Source organism: Mustela lutreola, chromosome 1 (assembly GCF_030435805.1).
Source record: "Mustela lutreola isolate mMusLut2 chromosome 1, mMusLut2.pri, whole genome shotgun sequence".
Lineage (NCBI taxonomy): Eukaryota > Metazoa > Chordata > Mammalia > Carnivora > Mustelidae > Mustela > Mustela lutreola.
Genome location: NC_081290.1, coordinates 284,629,547 through 284,652,304, shown reverse-complemented (window position 1 = coordinate 284,652,304; position 22,758 = coordinate 284,629,547). Strand labels below are relative to the sequence as shown.

At 49.9% G+C, this 22,758-nt stretch overlaps 1 protein-coding gene across 4 annotated transcripts in view; it reads left to right on the top strand.

The window, feature by feature from the left end:
• PC (pyruvate carboxylase) overlaps positions 1-22,758 on the top strand; it is a 94,395-nt gene that overhangs the window by 23,606 nt on the left and 48,031 nt on the right. The window contains exon 1 of one of the 4 annotated variants that reach the window (XM_059148640.1): positions 21,569-21,716. The exons of the other annotated variants lie outside the window; for them this stretch is intronic. The gene's annotated coding sequence lies outside the window, so the exon portion shown is untranslated. Of the gene's footprint in view, positions 1-21,568; positions 21,717-22,758 lie in introns of those variants that run through there. 4 annotated transcript variants of the gene reach the window in all.

Genomic DNA, 22,758 nt, shown 5'->3' with positions numbered 1-22,758 from the left:
CTGACTCCTTTATTAATATATAATATCTTTGTCTCATAACTTTTTTATTTTTTATTTTTATTTTTAAAAGATTTTATTTATTTATTTGACAGAGCGAGAGAGAGCACAAGCAGGCATAGCAGCAAATGGAGAAGGAGAAAGCAGGCTCCCCACTGAGCCAGGGAGCCCAACCTGGGGCTCAGTCCCAGAACCTTGGGATCATGACCTACGCCGAATGGCTCCTCTTCTTTTATAACTTTTTTATTTTAATTATTTAGTATTTATTTATTTTTAAAGATTTTATTTATTTGTCAGAGAGAGAGACAGCAAGAGAAGGAACACAAGCAGTTGGAGAGGGAGAAGCAGGCTTCCAGGCGAGCAGGGAGCCTGATGCAGGGCTCTATCCCAGGACTCTGGGATCATGACCCGAGCCGAAGGCAGAGGCCTTAACCCACTGAGCCACCCAGGCGCCCCATAAACTGATAATTCTTATAGAGGCATTAGTCTCCTAAATTGTATAGAAAAGATTTAAAGTTACAAACTAAAGTTGCAATAATACTAGTGTTTACACAAGTAATTGTTTTCTTTTCTTCAAATGTTTAAGTCTCTTAAATGATGTAGAAAAGTAGTTTGTTGCGATAATACTAGCTTTTATAATTGCCCATGTAATTACCTTTATTGAGATCTTTATTTCTGCTGATGGCTTTGAATTACTATCTAGTATCTGTTCATATCATCTTGCACGATTCCTCTGAGCGAGTCTTGCAGGGCAGGTCTAGCGGTCAGATCCCCCTTCCGTTTTTGTTTACCTGGGACTGTCTTAATTTCTCCCTCACTTTTGAAGGACATCTTTGCCAGATACAGGATTTATGGTTGATAGGGTTTTTTCCTTTTAGCACTTACAAATACATTGCTCCACTGCATTTTGGCCTCGAGCATTTCTGATTACAGAGTGCTAAATATCCCTCTATGTGACAGTTTGCTTCTCTGCTTCTCTCTGCTGTTGTCATGATTCTCTTTGTTTTTGTCCTTTGAAAATTTGATTATAATGTGTCTGGGTATGGGTCTCTCTCCCTCTCTTTTTAAAAGATTTTATTTGTTTATTTGACAGAGAGAGATCACAAGTAGGCAGATAGGCAGGCAAGCAGAGAGAGAGGGGAAGCAGGCTCCCTGCTGAGCAGAGAGCCCTCCCGATGCAGGGCTCCATCCCAGGACCCTGAGCTTATGATCTGAGCCGAAGGCAGAGGCTTAACCCACTGAGCCACCCAGGCGCCCTGGGTGTGGGTCTCTTTTTGGGTCTCATATTCTCATATTAATTGGGTTCATTGAGCTTCTTGGATGTTCATACTCATGTTTTTCATCAAATTGGGATATTTTCAGCCATTATTTCTTCAGATAGTCTCTCTTCTCTCTTCCTTCTGGGCTCCTACAGTGCATATATTGGTATGCTTGATGGTGTCCCGCAGATGCCTTATGCTCTGTTCAATTTTCTTCAGTGTTTTCTTTCTGTTCTGCACATTTGATAATTTCCATTGTCCTGTCTTCAGGTTCATGGATTCTTTCTTCTGCCTGCTCAACTCTGCCTTTGAATTGCTGTAGTATATTTTTCATTTCAGATATTGTAGTTTCTAGCTTTAGAATTTCATTTTGGTTTTGGTTTTTTAAAATATCTTTATTGATAATTTCCACATAATTTCCTTGACTTTCTCCACATCTTTCTTCAGTTCTTTGAGAATCTTTAAGACAGTTATTTAAAAGTCTTTGTCTAGTAAATTTGCTATTAGGTCTTTCTCAGAGACAATATCTGTTTTCTCCTTTGAATGGGCCATACTTTTCTGGTTTTTTTGTATGCCTTGTGATTTTTGTTGTTGAGCACTGGGCATTTGATTCCAATAGTGTGGTATCTGGAAGTCAGACTTCCTGTTTCCCAGGGCTTTTTGTCTTTGCTTATTGTTTTTTTTGTTTTTTGTTTTTTGTTTTTTTTTTTAATTATTGTTGTAGGCTGACTCTTTGCTGAGGATCAGCCTGGGGTGTGTATGTAAGATCTTTATAGGTGTTTTCCGTGCGTCTTCCCAACATGCACATGGTCACTTTCCAGTTTTGCATGTGCAGTTGTTATGGATGTTCTCGTCTTTACTGTCTAGCTCCCCAAAGGGGAAAAAGCAAAAAATGAAGGGAAGGAAAGAGGCAGTCCCTTTAACTGGAGGGGTGGGGGTCTTGCAACAGTGGAGGAAAGTGCAGTAACGATGGCCACCCACCTCTTTTTCTGTTCCTCTGTGATCAGGAGCAGCAGTCAATGATCAGAGCACAGATCTTCAATATTTGAAGATCAGGGTCCTCTCTGGCTCCCTCTGGCTCCCACATGTTGCGTGCCCCCTGCTCCAGGAACATACACACCTCTTCCTGCCTTGTGGCTTGGGATTGGGGATGCATAGTCTACTATGCTAAGAGCTGAAATTGACAGAAATTAACTGCAACTTACCCCCCAAGAATTCCCATGGAAATTGCAGACTGTAGACTTCAACAGATTCCAACAGACTCCTGAGTTCCAAAATAGTTATATCAGAAAATTCTGCCGGTAGTTGTGTAGGAGGGAAGTCAGATTCCTGGAACTACTTACTTTGCCATCTTCCCAGCTAGGAATTAAGACGAGTCCAGCGGTGTGCCTAGGAGTTGAGCTCTGGAGTCAGACTACTGGGTTCAAGTCCTTGACTAATTAAAGCATAACTAGGGAGGCCAGCCTGGATGGTTAAAAATTATGTATTTCAAATGTTATGTAGGCATGAATGTTCACAGCAGCATGATTCATAATAGCCCAAGAGTAGAAACAACCCAGATGTTTATCCGCTGATGAGTGGATAAACAAAATTTGGTATATCCACAAAATGGCATGTTATTCAACCATAAAAAGAAATGACACACATGCCACAGCACGGGTGAACCTTGAAATCATTATGCTGTGTGAAAGAAGCTAGTGCAAACGGCCATATAGTATATGGACTTTATATGAAATGGCCATAGTAGGCAAATTCATAGAGACAGAAGGTAGACTGGTAGTTGCTAGGGGCCAGGGAGTGGGGGGTGATGGTTAATAGTACTGGGTTTCTGGGACGCCTGGGTGGCCCATTCAGTTGAGCGCTCGACTCTTGGTTTTGGCTCAGGTCATGATCTCATGGGTCATGGGATCAAGCCCCACGCATGAGGCTCTGTGCTGGGTGCAGAGCTTGCTTCAGAGTCTCTCCCTCTGCCCCTTCCTGCTCTCTTCCCTCTTCCTCTATGCCTCCTTCCCTCTCTCTTTTTCTCTCTATCTCTCTAAGTAAACAAATAAATCTTTTTTAAAAAGTACTGGGTTTCTTTTTGGGGTGATACAAATGTTCTGGAATTAGATAGTGGTGATGGCCGCACAGCAGTGTGAAGTTCTAACTTGCACACTTTAAAATGGTGGGAAACACACTTAAAAAAATTAGAGTTGCAAAGTGAAAGCTTCCTCATGCCATGTGAAACTTCGTTCTCCTCTTTGTCAGCAGGCTTGTGCGCTTTGTATGCACTTGTGACCACTGTGTGTGTGTGTTTAGGCCCTTGTGCCAAACAGTTCTAACTGTTCATGTACCTGTCACTGGTCCTGTCAATTTACCACGATGGATAATTTAAAAAAATTCTACTTCCTACATCCTACATGATGCCAGGCACTTAAGAGATTCTTTGTAAACATTTACTAAATTACTGCCGCTTGCTCTTTGCGTTTCATTAATGTGGACACTTGCAGGTTAGCTAGAATTACGTTGTTCAGGATTGTTTCAGAAAGAGGTAATACCTCTTAAATTATGTGTCTTTCAGTAAGAGCTCTACATTTTACATTTGTAAGCTGTGTATATATTTTTTCTAGACAGAAAATAGTGTGCTTGGCTTTTCTGATCACAAAGATGATATTTGCTAATTTTAAGCAAGATTTAGATAATGGTCTTGCTTGGACTGTGACCTTTACTTTTAGAAGCCTCCAGACAATGCCAAGTCAGCAAAGGAGCTTCTTTTTTTTCCCCCCCTCCCCTCTCTTTCTGTTCTATCATTCTTTTTATTATCTTCTCTGCATCTTGAATTAGTTTGGCCTTCATCACTTCTTTCCAAATAGTTTATTAGATACCTTCTGTGAGACAGGACCCTAGGATGCCATTTTCCTATTGTCCAAAGATCATGTCTATCTTGTTTGCAAATAAGAAGAAAGAATGCATAGTGTTTGCTGTTTGTTCTTTTGTTCTGCCACATCAACGCCCCCTTAATTCCCAACTTTTCTCTTTCTCTCTTCTTCTTTTTTTTTTTGCTTCATGATTTTTCTGAATCCCAGAGCTGTGTGCTTTTCTGTGACCCATTGAAAATCTTCATCTATGTCGTGGGTCTTTTGTGGAAAGGAAGCGGTAGACTTCGAAAACCTCTTCCCTCCCCTTTGTGTGTGGCTGAGACGTCACTAGGCTGCCTTCTTGCCGCCCCGTGGCATCTGGTCCCCTTTCTCCGCTGCACTCACAGCTCAGCAGCCTCAGGCCAGGTGAGACCTGGCAGCTGGGACGGGCCATTTTCTACTTAGGAGGCTGATGCCACTGACCTGGCTTTTCTCTTGAAGTTCGTTTTCAGCAGCGAGGATGCTCCCATACTCCTTGTGTCCTTCTCCAGAACCGCCTTCTTAGCTAACAGCACACGGGCAGGACGAGCTTGGCGCCCAGGTGGGAACTGACAGGCCCACTCAGTGCTGGCGAGGCCAGTGGCCCTCGACTTCCTGTGGCTGGAGGACGACTCGTGCCCATGTCACCTGCAGCCGTGAGGGGATGCGGACCCGAGATGGGAAAGAAAGGGTAGAGCACGGGATAAGCAGAACTTCTCCATGGAGTTTCGGGTGCACACCCGGCAGAGCTGGTTTTCCTAGTTGACGCTGGGAAGACTGAAAAATGTTTTATTTTTTATTATTTTTTTAAGACTTTATTTATTTGACAGACAGAGATCACAAGTAGGCAGAGAGGCAGGTGTTGCGGGGTGGGGGGGGGGGGAAGCAGGCTCCCCACCGAGCAGAGAGCTCGATCCTAGGACCCTGAGATCATCACCGATCCTAGGACCCTGAGATCATCACCGGAGCCCAAGACAGAGGCTTAACCTACTGAGCCATTCAGGCGCCCCTGAAAGGAAGTTTTAATCTTCGGTTGAGGCCGGTGCTTGTTGAATGAAAGTGCGTCCGTCTGTAGCTGCCTCTGTCCTTCCTGCCATTACACTGTTTATTTCGGTTTGAAGCGCCTTATCTCGCAGATTTCAGTTGAGGCTGTCGAAAAGCTGCTTACTTTCAGAATGTCTGTTCTGGGATTGTAGAGGCCCGGTGGGCTCTGTGCAGACAAAGGGGTCCACGGCCTCATTCACAAGCACGGGGGGATTGTGATGAGGAGGATGCGGGCTCTCCTTTTTTCTGTTTAACCGAGGCGGGGGTTAGGGAAGGAACCCCTTTATGAATGATGTCGGGGGAGGCAGCTTTCTATTTGTAGGGCCTTGTCAGTCCAAAATTCTCAGGGAGCGCTCCAAAGTGGGAGGAAAATGAGAGCAGAATTCTTGGGTGGGTTTGTATCTGCTGGTTGTTTTTTCTTCCCGCCCATTTAAAACTAAATGTGTGTCATAGAAATCAGTCGTAGAGTGTAACGGCAGCTACATTTGTTCTGCTCTGCTGAGGTCTCTTCTGGGGGCCGAAGGTGTTGCCCTGAGGAAACTGAGGCTCCTGGGGGTGATCTCCTTGCCCCAAGTTGTCTAGGGATAGAGTGGCAGAGACCGGGGGCAGACTCGGCTCTCTGTCCAGACCCCGGGGCCCCGGTCCGGCGCCGCTGCCGACAGAAGCCGCGGCCGCCCTCTGCCAGGAGGCCACGCGGTTGCTGCTTTCTCTGACTGGCCCGGCTTCTCTTTGTCGGTCTCTATGCCGGTGTCTCTCGCGAAGCCTCTCCTTCCTTTTCTTTTTCCTTCCTGCTGGCCCCGGACATGATGCTCGCGGTGTAGAAGCAGGATTCTTGGCTCAGAACGTCTTGGTTCTTGGGTCTAAATCCCAAAATTTTCCTCGGCCTCTTTCATTTTCGCTTTCATTTCCCCTGGACAGTGCTGCTGCTTCAGGCCGTCGTGAGGAGAAAGATGCGCCTGCCCGAGGGTCTGAAGAAACGTCAAGGAGGAGTCTTTTGTAGCAAACAGTTGGGTGTTTGGGAAGCTTGTTGCCCCGCTGCTTTATGTCCTGGTGAGAGCGGGTGCTCTTCCTCGCGACGCGGTGGGGCACGGGTGCGAGCGGATGTGGTCGGGGGCAGTGAGGCCGCTGGCCTGGGAAGCCGTCTTGTCCTTGGCCACATTGCATCACACTGGTCTGCACTGAACCATCGTGAGTCCAGGAGCAGTGCTGTTTCCTAAAGAGGTGGGAGATACCCCCCCACAGAGGGAAGAGAGCCCTGGGTGAAGCTGCTTGGAGGAGGGTATGGTGAAGACAGAGGGTGCCCTTGAGAGCCTGGACTTGACAGGAAACCATTGCCGAGAGTTGGCCCCTTGCTCTTTCTGAAGCTGTTAACAGGTTTCTAGAAGACAGGCCGCACACCACACCTGGTCTTAGGTCCGTGCCATTTCTCCTACCCCCCCCCCCCCATTTCTCCCAGCGCCACATGCCGAGATCTGGGGCTGACGGCCCTGTTGATGAGTAGCCAGGCACCGTTCTCCAGGCTGTCTACTGTGCCAGCTGAGGTTCGTCTTGTTGGCAAGGGGGGTCTGAGAACACATCTCCTTGCTCCCCCTGGCACCCCCTTTGTACCCCAGCCGGAGGCGTGGTCTCTTCTGGGTCCCTGGTGAAGTGAGCCGCCTTGTTCCAAATTACATACGCGCCAGCTGTCTCTGCTACTCTGATGACTCCAGATCAGACCAGCCTCATTCTGAATCCATTCATCTGTGTTTATTCCACGAACATTTTGTGCCAGGCATTGTGGTAACCTGCATTCTCAAGGCCGCATCCGACCTCATCAAACCAGGATCGCTTGCAGAAGTGTGGGTCACTGATGAATGTGCCTTTGACCTGATGCCTGTTTAATAAACTTACGCTCCTCCTGAGTAATCTGGTGTCTCTTCCCAAGGAGTTGAGGCCTAGATTTTGATTCTGACCTCATTCAGAGGGGGAGCCTGGGCCAGGCCCCTCACTGCCAGGCCTCATGTTTTTCTCAGCATTGGGAGGTAGAGCTCCCCCCTCCCCCGCTCCTTGCTATTTGTTTGCTATTCCTAGCACAGATCCTTGCATCGGCCCATTCACTGCCTCTGGCCTAGAGCCTGTTCCACTGTTGTCACTACCCTGTCCCTCCCACCCGTTCCCCGAAGCAGTGACCCCTTCCCCTAAGCTGTGGCTTATGTTCCTTTGCTCTTACCAGCTCCAGAAGGTCTCAGGGGAGCCTCTCATGGCACCTGGGAAACCCCTTCCCCAACTTCCAAAAAGATGCTCTTTAAGGGTACCAGGGAAGGGGGAACTTGAAACTAGAAAGTTTTTCTTCATTTGTTTTACCTTTTGAGACCAACCTGATGGCTTGAGACAGTCCACTTGGGCCCAAGGTGCCGGGATTATCTGAGCTTCCCAGGGTCTCCTGAAACCCTCTGGCTTCTGTGAGTGCTGAAGGCTCCCGTGGGCCTGCAGGCCTGCGGGGCTCGGTCTGTCTCCTCTCTGAGCTGCTGTGTTGGAGGTGCTTTTGGATAGAGGAGTCTTCAGGGACAAGACGGAAGTGTTTTGTGGGCCTCAACGCGTCCGGGACTCTACTTCGAGGCCAGGGTGAAAAACAGAACACTTGGAGGCTTAGGGGGTGGAGAAAAACTTTTAGTCATTCTGTTTACTTATTCCGTTGCGTCTCATCTTCCCACCCACACCCCCAAAACGAGACCGATGGAAGTAGTGAGGCTTGCTGGTTTGTTTGCTGCCCTTTGCAGGAGTTGCCAGTGAGACAAATTCTCATTGGCTTCCTGTGACTGTTTCCTTTAATGCAAAATGATTTAGGAGGAGGAAAGAGGATTTCATTTTGTTTTCCTCACCACCTAGAGAGCTCTCAGCCTTCTGCCAGGAAAGGGACTTGGGCATTTTGAGTCAAGATTTTGCAGTGGATGGTGGGTGTTCCACAGAGATAAAAACGTGTAACTTAGGGGACAAGATTCCATCTTCTCCCCTGCTTGTAGCTGGAGGTCCTCCTGGACCTTCCATAGACCTTCCCTGCAGCCGGCCGTTGGCTCTTGGTGCAGCTGTTCCAGACGGCTGGGGCACCTGTTGCCCCAGGTCACCCAAGTCCAGGCCAAAAAATCATCTCTGCCTTGTTACACAAGAATGACAACAGTTTTCCAGACCCTTTCCCCTTTTTGGTGACTTACATCCACGTAAGCAGCTGACATGCCTGTGTTCAGGTGTTTGATTACACTGAAGCTGAGGCCCAGCTAAGGCGAAGTCCACACACCAGACACAGCCCAAGAGCGACGTCCGAGCTGCAGACACACAGCTGCTGAAACTTACAGCCAGCCTTCCAGGCCTGGCTCCGGTTTTCCCTGGAGCGCAGTTCTGGAATTTCAGGCTTGACCTCTCTTCTTAGCTTACCACTTCTCCATCCCCCTCTTATCCAGATCAGAGGCAGGTGAGGGCCGGTCTGGAAACTGATCCCAGTTTGCGTGGACTCTTCCAGCAAACACAGCGCTCTCACCTCTGTTCCCGAGAAGAATTAGGGCTGTCATTCTGGTAGATGGTCGCAGAGAACTGGGCCTGAGAAATCTGCCACCAAGTCCCCTGGACAGTCTGCCGCACTTTATCTCTCCCTTAAGGGCTTCTTAGGTCCCCAGACATATACCTCGTGCCTGTTCGATTTTTTGTTCTGCAGGGTTTGGGATGCAGAGATGAGTAAGTTGTGTTCTCCAGCCTGGCAGTGGGGTGAGCTCCTTGCTGCGTCCAGCCAGCCATGTTGCTTGGGAAGTAAAGCTCTGTTTTACTTTGTGAGGAGCGCAGGTCATACCTGTAATACTGCTTGGCAGCAAGCAGAACAGGCCTTCTGTCCATAACCATGAACCTGGCTTCCCATTGCTAAGAGAAGATAGTGGGCTGGGCTGAATGGTGAATCACCCCTGGGGTCCTTGGTCTCCATGATCACTCGGCATGGAGTGCTCCGCAGCTGGCCCTCGCCTTCAGGGGCCACTGTGTAGTTGACAGACACTTGCATGTGTCCCCCAACTAATTATTGAGTACTCATGTGTTCCAGACCCCATGTTACCTGTTGGAGACACAACAGGGAGCCGGAAAGATGGAGCCCTGGTCGCTTGGCATCAGAGCAGACAGGTAGAAGGCCAGTTACTGTTCAGTTATGGCTGTGATAAGTGCTGGGAAGAAAAGCGACGTGGGAGGGAGAGCACCTTAACTGGGAGGGCCGGCCGGCCAGTTATCTGCCTCCACAGCGGGCAGCGGCTGGGTGTGGATCTTGGCAGAACACAGGGAACCTTAGGCAGGGTTTAGCGACTCCAACTCAGCACTCCCGGAACTGGAACAGAGGACGGGAGGAGCTACGGCAGGCACCACTGTCTTCCACCGCTCCCTACCCCTTCTTCCCCTTCCCCAAGTCCCTGGCTGGATTGGGGTTCCCGGAGCTGTTTGCAGACCTGGTGAGCCCCTTTCCAGTGGCACACCCTGGGACCTCTGGTGCCATTGCTCTTAACCAGCCCCTGTGGTATCACTGAGGTGATGGCAGAAATGCCCCCAGGGGACGGGGTCTGTTTCTAGTTAATTACATGCTTTCTTGCCAGGCAGCAGATGGTCAGGTTGTGGGTTCTGGGCTTACTCTCTCTGCACACTTGCGGAGCATTTACTTTGGGCCAGGCTCAAAGAGCTCCCAGCAAAGTCTTCTCAGGGTTTTCTTTTGGCCTCTTAGCTGTGGCCCTCGCTGGGAGAGACAGGAAGGGAGGGATGAGTGCCGGTGAAGGGGACTGAGTTGTTTTCAGGTTGCCCGCGTGCTGGGTGACCCGGGACACAGGAAGCACCCTGGCTATGAGTACCTAAGATTTCTTTTCTTTTTTTAAAGATTGTATTTATTTATTTGACAGACAGAGATCACAAGTAGGCAGAGAGGCAGGCAGAGAGAGAGAGAGAAAGAGAGAGGGAAGCAGGCTCCCTGCTGAGCAGAGAGCCCAATGCGGGTCTCGATCCCAGGACCTTGAGATCAGGACCTGAGCCAAAGGCAGAGGCTTAACCCACTGAGCCATCCATGCGCCACATCTAGATTTCTTTTTTTGAAGGCCTACAACTGTGGCTATGTCCCAGGGCCAGTGCCACCTTTGGGCAGGCATGTGTCCTCCCTGCCTGGAACTCATATCTCAGAGAGCCCCACGTGTGGGAGTACTCCCCCGTGACTCTTCTGAGTCCCCCTCCAGTGTCGTTCTGGCTGGGCGTTCCCAGCCCTGAGTGGGACCCATATTGTATCTTTGGGGTGCTCTCAACCCTCTGCCCTGTTCAGGGACAACCAGATGTCCTAAGAGCTTGTCCCAGGGTCTCATGTCTGGGCCCAGTTCCAGGATGGCTCCCACTGGAGGCCGCAGTATTATTTCTTTTGTAGGCTTGTGTGAGATTGGACAGCCAAGATGGTGCTGATAACGCGAAGTGTGCATGACTCAAGTTTTTATTTTTTATTTTTTAAAAAATATTTTATTTATTTATTTGTCAGAGAGAGAGAGAGATCACAAGTAGGCAGAGAGGCAGGCATGGAGAGAGGGGGAAGCAGGCTCCCCACTGAGCAGAGAGCAGATGCGGGGCTCAATCCCACAACTCTGGGATCATGACCTGAGCTGGAGTGAGGCCCAAGACAGAGGCAGATGCCCACTGAGCCATGCAGCTGCCCTGTGACTCAAGTTTTTATATAGATGAGGCATTCCTCCCCCAAAATATTTGCCTGGGGCCCTGCATATCCTAGGGCAGACCTGCCCGAGGGCTGCCGGTTGGGCCCTCCAGCTCTGCATTGCTCCTCTTGGCCTGCCCCAGAGAGGAGGATAAGGGCCCATTGTTTGTTCCCCGGGGCCTGAATGGCACTTTGTTTTCTTCGTTTGAACTCCCAGGCTGTGGCTTTTCTGCTGCTGCTCTTGGCCGTAGTCACGTCTCGGATGAGAAATCCGTTCCCACTCTGACTTCACGGTGTTCCAGTGAATATCCTGGGAGGGCAGGGCTGTGAGCCAACTTGGGGTCTTGTGTTAGTCACTGTGGGGTGAGAGCTAAGAACCGAGGTGCTGAGAGCAGGGCCCTCCCCTACCAGGAGGGCTTAGCTGTGGCCGAAGGAAAAGTGGGGAGACCCCTTTGTTCACACTGAACGGAGGAGCTAGCTGGCAGGAATGTAGGCCCGCCCTGATGGGCAGGAAGGGAATGTGGTGGGAATGCAGGGTGAGCCTACGCTGGGGCCTGGGTGGGGGCAGCTGGACTGAGGCAGAGGATGCTGTTTGCCGCCCTCCTTTCTCTGTGCCTTCTTGCGGCCCTCCAGCGGCACCCGTTTACCACGTGGCCTGCTCTCTGGTGTGGAAATGAGTACAAGCCCAAGAACGGAAGGTGCCTCTTTTATGCTGAGGTCAAAGGCACCAGACAGTGGAGCAGGGGTGGGCGAGCGAGTGGGTAGAGAGCTCGTTCGTCGAAGGTGGAGAGCGCAGCGAGCGGTCTTTGCAGGGCGCGGGCTCCGGGCCTTCTCAGGCGTCAGTTACAGGGCGTCAGTTACAGGGCATTAAGTCAGGCCCCGCTGCCCTGACTCAGAACAGGAACCCTGCTCACCTCCCTCTGGCGCCTCTGCTTATGTTCCTGCGCGAAGGAGGCGGTTTTCTTTTAAAGGTGCTTTGCCCTTCTCCCAGTCTGCAGGGAGGGGCCTCATAGAGGTGTGTCTCTTCAAGTAGGCCCATTTCAAGGGGGTCCCTAAGTCCAGATGGTAGTTGTAATGCTAACGAGAGATGACTCGCCTCACAAGTGCACGGCTGTTGCAGAAGCCAGCTGGGCGAGGCTGCTGGAGTCCACGGAGTCAGGGCTGCGGGGTGGGGGTGGGGGCACGGAGCCCTCGGCCTCCACACGCTTGCCATGCCAGGAGCTGGCTTTGCACAGCAGTGGCCTTGACGAAGCAGGAAGATGGCCATTTTATTGACTCCCCACCTGTGTGGTGTGTGCACGTCCTTTCTCCCCTGTGTGGCGAGATGCGCTGTCGCTGCCCGGGCTGAACCGTGTTGCAGGCTGAGTACGGGCACTCCTGGGGTTGTGTGGGTTGCGAGCTGAACTGGCCGCTTTTTGCAGGGAATGCTGTTTGTACTCGAAAGAGCAGGCAGTTGTGGTTATTCAGACTTGGCTACTCAACTGACTTTTCTTGAAAAATGGTTGTAGCAAACCCATCGCTTCAAAGAAAATCGCTAATAACATTTATTGCCGGTGGCCAAATTCAAGCTGTCAAGCCACAGTGAGTGTTTTGGAAAGCTTTTACCCACCATCATGAGCTCCCGCTGCTTTTCAGCCCTTAGACTTTCTGATGATTTTATTGGTGGTAATATTAGACATGTGACATCTTGGTGTTTTATTAGAAAATGTGTCCCCATCTGGAAGATCAGCATAAGCCTGTGAACCAGTATTTTTCCAAATGACCAGTGTGGTGTGTAAGGTTACAAAATCATGTTGGGTAAAGGGCCCATTTATATTTCAAGATAGGCCAGTGGATTTTTTTTTAAGATTTTATTTATTTGACAGACAGAGATCACAAATAGGCAGAGGCAGAGAGAGAGACACAGGGGAAAGCATGCTCCCTGCTGAGCAGAGACCGATGTGGGGCTTGATCCCAGGACCCTGGGATCACAACCTGAGCCAAAGGCAGAGGCTTTAACCCACTGAGCCACCCAGGCACCCCCAGTGGATTTTAAAATAACACAGTACATTAAGGTTCATAGGGTTTCCTATCTCACATTATCATTAATTACTGTTGATCAGGTTTTGGTATAGTATCAAACAGGAGACTCCAGCATTGTCTGAAATGGCTACTAAAATATTCCTCCCTTTTGTTAATACATGCCTGGGTGAGTTGTCCAGATTTTCCTCGTGAGCATCACTTATCACAACAGACTGAATGCAGAAGCACAGATATGAGAATCTAGTATCTTCTGTTAAGCTGGACAAGAAGTAGATTTACAACATGTAAAGTGATACCACTCTTCTAAGTGTTTTTGAAAGTATAGTTATGTTTTTGGGGGAGGGTATGTGCTATGGTGAGTGCTGTGAAGTGTGTAAACCTGGCAATTCACAAACCTGTACCCTTGGGGCTAAAAATACATTATATGTTAATAAAAATAAAAAGTAGGGAGTGCCTGGGTGGCTCAGTGGGTTGAGCCTCATCAGCTCTCTGTTCAGTGGGGAGCCTGCTTCTTCCTCTTTCTCTCTGCCTGTCTAACTGCCTACTTGTGATCTCTACCTGTCAAAAATAAATAAAATCTTTAAAAAAAATTTTTAAAAATAGTTATGTTTTATGAAAAGGATGTTAACCTGTAATGTATTTATTATTTTAAAACATTAAGAAACATAAATGAGGGTACCACATCCCAGAATAACCCTGCACTGCGTTTGCTTTGCCTACACAAAGCTCAGTTCCCCTTCCTACAAGATTGTCTGAGGTCAGCGAGCATATAGACGTCTGATGGGTGGTTAAAATTTTTATTCGTGCAAGGATCTTAACTTTTCAAGGAGTTTTAACATGCGTTGTTTTTTTTAAAGATTTTATTTATTTATTTGACAGAGAAATAACAATAGGCAGAGAGGCAGGCAGAGAGAGAGAGAGGGAAGCAGGCTCCCTACTGAGCAGAGAGCCCCATGGGGGGCTCCATCTCAGGACCCTGAGATCATGACCTAGGCCAAAGGCAATGGCTTAACCCCACTGAGCCACTCAGGTGCCACTCAGGTGCCCCTAACATGCGTTACTTTTAAAAATTCATTTTTAGGGGCACCTGGGTGGCTCAGTGGGTTGGGGCCTCTGCCTTTGGCTTGGGTCATGATCCCAGGGTCCTGGGATCGAGCCTCACATCCAGATCTCTGCTCTGCGGGGAGCCTGCTTACCCCCCTCTCTCTGCCTATCTGTGATCTCTGTCAAATAAATAAAATCTTAAAAAAAAATTCACTTTTATAATATCTTTACTTGAGAGATAATTCATATACTATAAAATACACCCCTTTTAAAGGTTTAATTCAGTGGCTTTAGTGTATTCAGTGTTGTGTAACCAACACTGCTATTCCCGAACATACTCCTAACCCCACAAGGAAACCCTGTGCCCATCAGCAATCACTCTGTTATCCCGCCCCCCCAGCCCCTGGCAACCAATCATTTGCTTCTGTCTCTGTGGTTTTGCCTATTCCAGACATTTCATATAAATGGAGTCAGACAGTATGTGGCCTTTTATGTCTGGCTTTTTTCAGTTAGGATGTTTTCAAGCTTCACCCACTTTGTCACAAGTAGTAATTCAGTCATCTTTTTCTTGGCTGAATAATATCCCATTGTACGGATAGACCACATGTTTATCCATTCACCAGTTGGACCTTTGGGTTGTTTCCACTTTTGGTTATTCTGGCCTGTGCCGCTGTGACCCTTTGTGTACACAGTTGGTGTAGACACATATTTCTGTTTCTCTTGTGTTTCTGTCTCGGAGCCGGGTTGTATGGTAATTCAGTATTTAATCATTTGAGGAACTCCAGAGAGTTTTCTGAAGTGGCTGCACTGTTTTATATTCCCACCGGCGGTGTATGAGGGCTCTGATTTCTCTGTGTCATCGTCAGTACTTGTGACTGGCTTGTGGACTTCCGCCACCCTGGTGGGTGTAAAGTCTGTCTCACTGTGGTTTTGATGGGCATTTCTCTAATGACCTCGAGCATCTCTTCGTGTGCTTATTGGCCATTTGTCTTCCTTTGCAGAAATACCTGTTCAGATCTCCTGCTCATTTTTAATGAAGTATTTTTGCGGTTGAGGCACAAGAGGGTTTTTGTGTGTGTGTATATGTGTGTTTTGAAGTATATATTCTGGATATTAGACCCTTAGAAGGTTACATGATTTGTAAAAACTTTCTCCCATCCCGTGCGGTTGTCTTTTCTCTTTCTTGGTGTCCTTGGGAGCACAAAAGGTTTTTCATTTTGATGAAGCCAATTTATCTGTTTTCCTTGGTTTCTCACAAGTCTTCTGTCGGAGCTAAGAAGCCAAGGCCACAGAGATTTATATTTTATCCTAAGAGTTTTATAGTTTTAGCCCTTGCATTTATGTCTGATCCATTTTGTGTGAATTTCTATAAATGGTGGGAGGTAGAGGTCCAAATTGATTCTTTTGGTTGTGGCTCTCCAGTCATTATAATAGCACCATTTGTTGAATTGTTTTTGACACCCTGCTGAAGATAATTGACTAACTATGAGGGCTAACTTACGTGCTCTCAAGGCTGTCCCCTGGATTTGTCTTCTGTCCCTCTGGCCCTGCCCCACCCCGTCTTGATTACTGTAGCTTTCTAGCGAGTTTTGGAATTGGCAAATGTGACTCTTCCAACGGTGTTCTTCTTTTTCAAGATTCTTTTGGTGGTTCTGGTTCCGTTGCATTCCCTTATGAATTTTAGGATCATCTTGCCAATTTCTGCAACTAAAGGAAGCTGCAGTTCTTTTCTTTTCTTTTTTTAAAGATTTTATTTATTTACTTGACAGAGATTACAAGTAAGCAGAGAGGCAGGCAGAGAGAGGAGGAAGCAGGCTCCCCGCTGAGCAGAGAGCCTGATGCAAGGCTCTATCCCTGGACCCTGGGATCATGACCTGAGCCAAAGGCAGAGGCTTTAACCCACTGAGTCACCCAGGTGCCCCGGAAGCTGCAGTTCTTGTTAGGGTTTGTTTTGAATCATTTTGGGGAGTATTGCCATCTTAACAATGTTTCAGTCTCTGATCCATGAACTTGAGGTGTTTTGCTTTTTTGTTCAGGTCTTCAGATGTTTTCAGTGGTATTTTGTAGTTTTTAGTGTACCAGTCTTGCACTTCTTTTGTTAAATTTGTTCTTTGGTATTTTATTCTTTTTTTTTTTTTTAAGATTTTATTTATTTATGACAGAGATAGAGGGAGAGAGGGAACACAAGCTGGAGAGGGAGAAGCAGGCTCCCCACTGAGCGGGGAGCCTGGTGCAGGGCTCGATCCCAGGGTGCTAGGCTGCTGGGATCATGACCTGAGCTGAAGGCAGATGCTTAACGACTGAGACCCCAGATGCCCCTTCTTTTTGATTCTTATCTTACTCTATATTGATTAAACTGTTCGGGGCGCCTGGGTGGCTCAGTAGGTTAAAGCCTCTGCTTTCGGCTCAGGTCATGATCCCAGGGTCCTGGGATCGAGCCCCACATTGGGCTCTCTGCTCAGCGGAGAGCCTGCTTCCTCCTCTCTCCCTGCCTACTTGTGATCTCTGTCTGTCAAATAAATAAAATCTTTTAAAAAATAATAATAAACTGGATTGATTTACTCCACTGCCCCCTGCCTCGGCCCCAACTGTCTCCTCAACTAGACTGAGTCCCCAACAGGGCCTGGTACTTAGGTAGCACAGTGCACTGCCGTAGAGATTTTCTTGTGTTTCTGTTGTTGTTGTTGTTGTTGTTCACACTGCCCTCGTGAAGGCGGCATGGTCTTACTGTCCCTGGCCTAGTAGTTGAAGACACTGATGCCCAGAGAGCAGGGTGACTTGCTTCTTGGCACAGCACTCATTAGTGGTAGCAGAGGTAGGTCCAGGATTTTTCTGAATCACAGCCCACTCCTCTTTCCAGGCATCATCCTGAGTGGGACTGCCACTCTGTTCTTCTTTCCTGAGCCACCAGGTGCCCTGACATCTACTCTGTCCTTCCCCCCGCCCCCATTTCTGTGTCTGTCTCTACACAGAGCCCCAGGACATGAAGGGAAGAGAAGGATTAAGGCTGATACCACAAGGGCTGACCACTGGGGTCACTTTTCTGGGCATTTCCAGCGTGCCAGACTCTCTGAGGTATTTCCAAAATAGGCGACCTAATTAAGTTCTTAAAGCCACTCCACCAGATGACTCAGATCACAGCGTGGTACACACAGGCAGGTGAAAGTTCAGAGGGCCTTGGAAACTCCCAGGTCAGAGAGTGAGTTACGTGTTCAGCACTGTTCAAAAACTGCAGTTACGGTGCTGCAAGAGGGAGAGGCGTGGGGAGGCGGGAGGGGATGGGGGCTTGCTCGGAAGCTGACGCTCATCAGCACCGGGTTGATTTGGATCAGTCCAGAAGTGTTTGGTCCTTGGCCTGCAGCTGGGATCTCAGAATGATTGGTTTGCTGCTCCCTTCCGGGGGTGACTCTCTCCCTCTCTGTTTCTCTGGAGCACCTGGCATCATTTTCATTACCCAGTGGACATTCTTTACAAGCTTTTTCAGTAAATCAAAGACACTCTGCCTGCCTGCTTGCTCCATGGAAGTGGAATCTCGTAGCCTCTATGGCCGGATTTGGGGTGATGTAGAAGAAAGGGGGACAAGGGGACAGAGGACAGAGGGGTCCCCGCTGCCGGGCCGATGGGAGACTGGCATGGGAATGACTCAAGACCTGCTCTCATCGGCCGCCCCCAGAGCAGAGCACAGACAGACGGCTTCCTTCTTGGAGTCACTGACATCTGGTCTGTCACATCCCGGGCTGTGGTGTTATTTCCACACCCGAGTCACCCGTGAACCAGAACAGCGCTGAGTATCTTTGCCATTGGTTTCACTGAGCCGGACCCTTCCTCCCCACTCCCACTTCTGTTTTTCTAAAGTAGGAAAACACCTATGAAGTAGTAGACCTTGGTGGCCTTGACAGTATTTTACAACTATATAGAAAGTTAACCGGTGCAGGTTTTTAAAAAAATATTTATTTGAGAGAGAGAGAAAGACAGAGTAAGAGGGAGCAAGTGAGCATGAGCAGGGGGAGAAGCAGAGGGGGAAGCAAACTCCCCACAGAGCAGGGAGCCTGGTACTGGGCTCGATCCTAGGTCCCGGAGACCATGATCTGAGCCAGAGGTAGAGCTTACTGACTGGGCCACCCAGGCGCTCCTAACTGGCACAATTTTTGATGCTGGATGTTCTGCTTAGATGGAAAGCAGCGGCACAGATGATTATGTTTCTGCGATGCAGTGAGCTCGCCTTCTTCCCCAGCCTCATTCTGGCACCTGCTGCCCCAGCCACGCCAAGCTATGCATGGCTGCGGGCATGCAAAGCCAGGTGGTGTCCCTGTCACGCTGCTCCCTCTTCCTGGATGCTTGCCCTTCCTCCTTCCCTACAGTCCACCTGTCCCGCTCCTCCTCTTTCAGACTCCCTCCTATGATGCCCTTCTGGATCCTCGGTCCCCCTTCACCTACCAGTAGCTTAGAGCTGACACCTGCTGCTGATTTCTGTACGATAGTGCCCATCACGCTTCCTTTGACTTTCTCCCCCTTGGTTTATTTTTCTTTTCTCTCTCTCTCTCTTTTTTTTAAGATTTTATTCATCTATTTGAGAGAGAGAGTGAGGGAAAGAGCGAGCACAAGCAGGGGGAGGGGTGGAGGGAGAGGAACAAACAGACTCTCTGCTGAGCAGGGACCCCCCCCAACCCAGGACTCGATCTCAGGACCTGGAGATCATGACCTGAGCCGAAAGTAGACACTTAATGGACTGAGCCACCCAGGCGGCCCTTTCCTTTTTTTTTATTGAGGTGTAATTGACAGTATTGCTTTCAAGCGTATGGGGTAATGGTTCAGTATGTATGTATGTACAGTATGTATTGTGAGGTAGTCCCAGTAAGTTTGGTTAATATCCTTCACCACACGTAGTTACACGTTTGTTTTTCTTGTGATGAACTTTTGAGATCCCTCTTAGCAACTTTCAGATACGCAGTACAGTGTTTACTGGAGCCGCCGTGCTGAGCAGTTCATTTCACTTCTTTCCATGTCTAGTGTCTTCGCTGATGCCAGCGCCATGAGGGCAGGGCCCACCCCTGTTCCTGCATCGCTCTGTGTCGTCACAGCTGGTAGAGACAGCTGGGCAGGCTGCACTGTGTTGACCAGAAAACAGAGCACCGTGGCCCCCGGCAGTGGTATTCTTGGCGCAGTCCGGTGACCGCCTGTGAAGTGCCCGCCGCAGGCCAAGTCCTGGGCAGCTTCGAATATGGACGAGCAGAGACACCTGTTCTGAAGGTTCCTTTTCTTCTGCTTTATCTCCGAGTGTTAGAAATGAAGCCTGCTCGGACCCAGCTGGGGCTCGTGAGAAGTGTCCCATGGGAAGTGGCATCAGTGCCACTGGAAGTTGTCCCCAGCCCCCTCTGACTGACCCTAGAGAGGGCCAGGTCCTCACAGCTCTCAGAACCCAGGGCTCTGCTCCTGGGACCATCCCTGCTCAAAGCTGGGTGACCTGGGTGCTAGGGGGAGAAAGGCACCAGATTTCATGCATCTTTGCGATGCCTGTGGGTGTCCAGGAGGTTACAGAGGAAGACGCCGTGTACCCAGACCACCAGTCTTTCCCCTTAGACCGTCCTCCTCCGAGTTCCTTAGTGCTGGGAGATTAACAGAAGTTGGAGAAGCAGTAGAATGTTTCTCCTTCCGGACTGCCTTCTTCTCATTCTACTTTTATGAGAAAAATTGGGAACAGTTGGACCTCGCAGCTGGCCATTCATGATAATCAGGTCCATTGAGCCCTCACCAGAGGCCCCGCAAGCTGTGTGTTGCTGATTCCCATTTTACAAATGACTGAATCGAGGCTTGCAGGTGAAGGGACCTGCCCAGGGTCAGGACATGGAGTGGAGCTGACATGGAGCGGAGCTACGATCCAAGCCCAGGTGTGTCTCACTGTGACACCCCATCCTTCTCTCATGTCTGCTCATGAGATGCTTGTGCGCAGCAAGCATCACCCCCCAATGTGCCCCTTGTTGCCAGCATGTCCAGAGCGTTGGTGAAGAGAGTCCCGTCTTCCCTGATTTCAGCCACTTCCTAGCCAGGGGCCCTCACCCACAGTTTATGCCTTTCCCCATGTAGCCTCTGAATGTCCAGGCCTTCTCGGACCTGTTTCTGCACAGGTGCCGGGAGGGTCTCCGTTCCCCTCCATCACTGGGGATCCGTGGCCCTGTCCTGTCTTCATCCCCGTGGTGTAGGGAGATTGAGGTAAGGTGCGTGCAAGTGCTGGGCTAAGGTCTCGTGCTGCAGAAACGTCCCTCAGAGCATCCTTGCTCCCCTCCCTGCCCCTGGGTGAGGCCGAGGCCTGTGTGCCAGCCTGATGCCAGCGGCTCCCTCCAGCATCCCCGCTCAGTGTTCCACCAGCCAGACTGGCCAGTCTCAAAGTGCTGCTCTGCCTTCAGCCGGGGAAGCCTCGCTGGGTGCCCGTCCCGATGGCGTGGGAGGCCGAGGCCTGCCACAGCGAGAAGCCGGGACACCGGATGCAGGGAGCCTCTACTGGGTTCCCACCGGGCATCACAGCCGACCCTCTCCTCTCACTCTTCCTGGGCAGGCCCCCTGCAGGGTCGCTGGCCTCTTCCCAGACCTGCAGCTGCTTGCCTTCGTCAGGGCGCGTGAGGGCTTAGCTCCCTTCCTGGGTGGGCTGGAGGGGAGGCAGAAAGCTGCCTGGAGAAAGCTCTGGAGAAAGCTGGAGGCAAGGGGGTAGCAGAGTACCCCTACTCAGTGAGCTCTGGGATCTGAGAGGAGGAAGCAGGTTCCCACCCAGGCTGAGTTTGCGTTGAACCTCCCAGGGACTCCTGATGTTTGGGCTCGCACCTGACTTAGACCCCCTGCCCCGGTCAGGCGTGCCCGCATTTCATCAGCAGCAGCAGTGTCCTTCCTGCTTCCCTGGATGCCACCTGCCTTGCCCGGGAGTGAGCACTCAGAAGTGGGGAAGGCCCCTCTGACCAGTAAACCTCGGGTTCTAGAAGCTTAGCAAAGATTGAACAGTGACTTACTGACTGCGCCTCCTCCAAGAACTCTCGTCTGAGCTCACCTGGGCTGGTTTTTATTTTGGTGATAGTGGGGCGGCATCCATGGCGTAGGCACTCTGTCCCTGTTCTGGACTAGAGCAGTCTCGGGGATGGCGCTCTGTTAAATGGGCTGATCTGAGTGGGTTTAATGATATGTTAAGGCATTTAAAAGCCTTGCTAATGAAGTCAGACCAGGCCAAGGGCTCACAAGAGCCACTTGGTAACATGTGCCCTTGGGAGGAATCCTGTTTCCTGGCCCCAGGGGAGAAAGGACCAGGGTGTCTGCAGATCCCACAGGGACAACCTGAGACTTGGTAAGATCTCAGCAGGAGGAGGTAGACCTCAGAGTCCTCATTTTTTCTTCAGCTGTCAGGTTCTCTGTTCCTGTCCTTAGGCCAGAAGCTCTCTCACCTGGCTGGCTCTCCTGTCCTTGGCCCTCTTTTCCTGGTAAAGGCCAAACACTGCTGCCCTTTAATCCTTCCCGAGAACCCATAGGCAGTGTTTTTGACCGCCCTCTCCCGGCTCACCCCTGGCCTGGTTTTGTTTTTTCCTTCTCTCAAACAAGCTGTTCAAGGTCTACTGCTGAGCCAGAGATTGGCTCATAAGCAGCTCTCTCCTCTGAGCTGTAGGGAGGGGATAATTCTAGAAAGTCATTGACAGAGGCTTAACCTAGAACGTCAATTATAAACAGGCTGTGGGCAGAGGGCCTAGATTTGGGTATTCCGGTACCAGGAACGCTCTGGCCTCCCTGGGGCTCTGCAGACCAGCTGCCACGGTAAGACCACCTCTCAGCAGTCCTGGGCACACTGTCCGGGTGGGTGTGTGCACCGGTGGTCACTGGTGGGGGACCATGCACTGTGGTCATTGTTTCTCTTCCCTCTGGACCTTGGCAGTCTATTGCTACTAGAAGAAAGAGGGCAGACGGGTTCTGGGAATAGTCCTTGGAGACAGGAAACCCGGGGACGGGTGGGCTGGATCATGGCACACAGGCCTGTGGGGACAGTTCTGGTGAGGGATGGTCAAAACCAAGGAGCCCAAGGTGGGGCAAACCCTACTTGAGAATGAACATGGGTTCTTCCTGAGACCTTGGGGACAGAGGAAGATGTGGTGTAGGTCCCAGAGCTCTGGGCCAGGATGCCTTTGTGTGGTGGTGACAGCTAGGGGAAAGGGCATGTGGGTCCCTTGACTAGGGTGCCTTGTGGAAATGGTGAAGCAGTAAGAAGTCTGCCAGGGGCTCGGGGTCCCACACGTGCTGTGCTCCAGCTCCTTGGGCAGCTTGGGCTTGACAAATGCTCTGGAGCTGTGGAATGGGGAGGCCTGGCTCTCTTTAGGAATCTGGGACACAGAAGGGCCAAGATCAGTTCTCTTCAAGAGGCGATTCTGTGATGATGTCATAGAGAGCCGTGGAGGGAAAGTATGTAACTACCCACATTTTTGGGAGAACAGATTTCTGGCTTTCCGCAGGACCCACTACTCTGGTATAATGCGAAACGACTTTTGCGTAAAAGCAAACCTTTCCCTCAGTTCTAGTGACAGAGAGGCTAAGGGCCCCAGATGACCGCGGGTTATCTCCCACTGCCCCCAGGCCAGACAGCCAGATTTTCCGGGTCATGAGAGACATGGGGTGAGGATTTAGGAAGGGAGTACCCCTGCGTGTTGAGGACAGGTGAGAAGGAGGACGTACATTTCCCTTTACTTTGTCCCGAACTTCCCAGAGCAGAATTTGGGGAGAAATGTGTCTTTTCTCCTAGTGTTCTGGACCAGGGATGGTGGGACGAATGTGGCTTCTGGACCTCATTCCCTTTTGGCTTACTCAG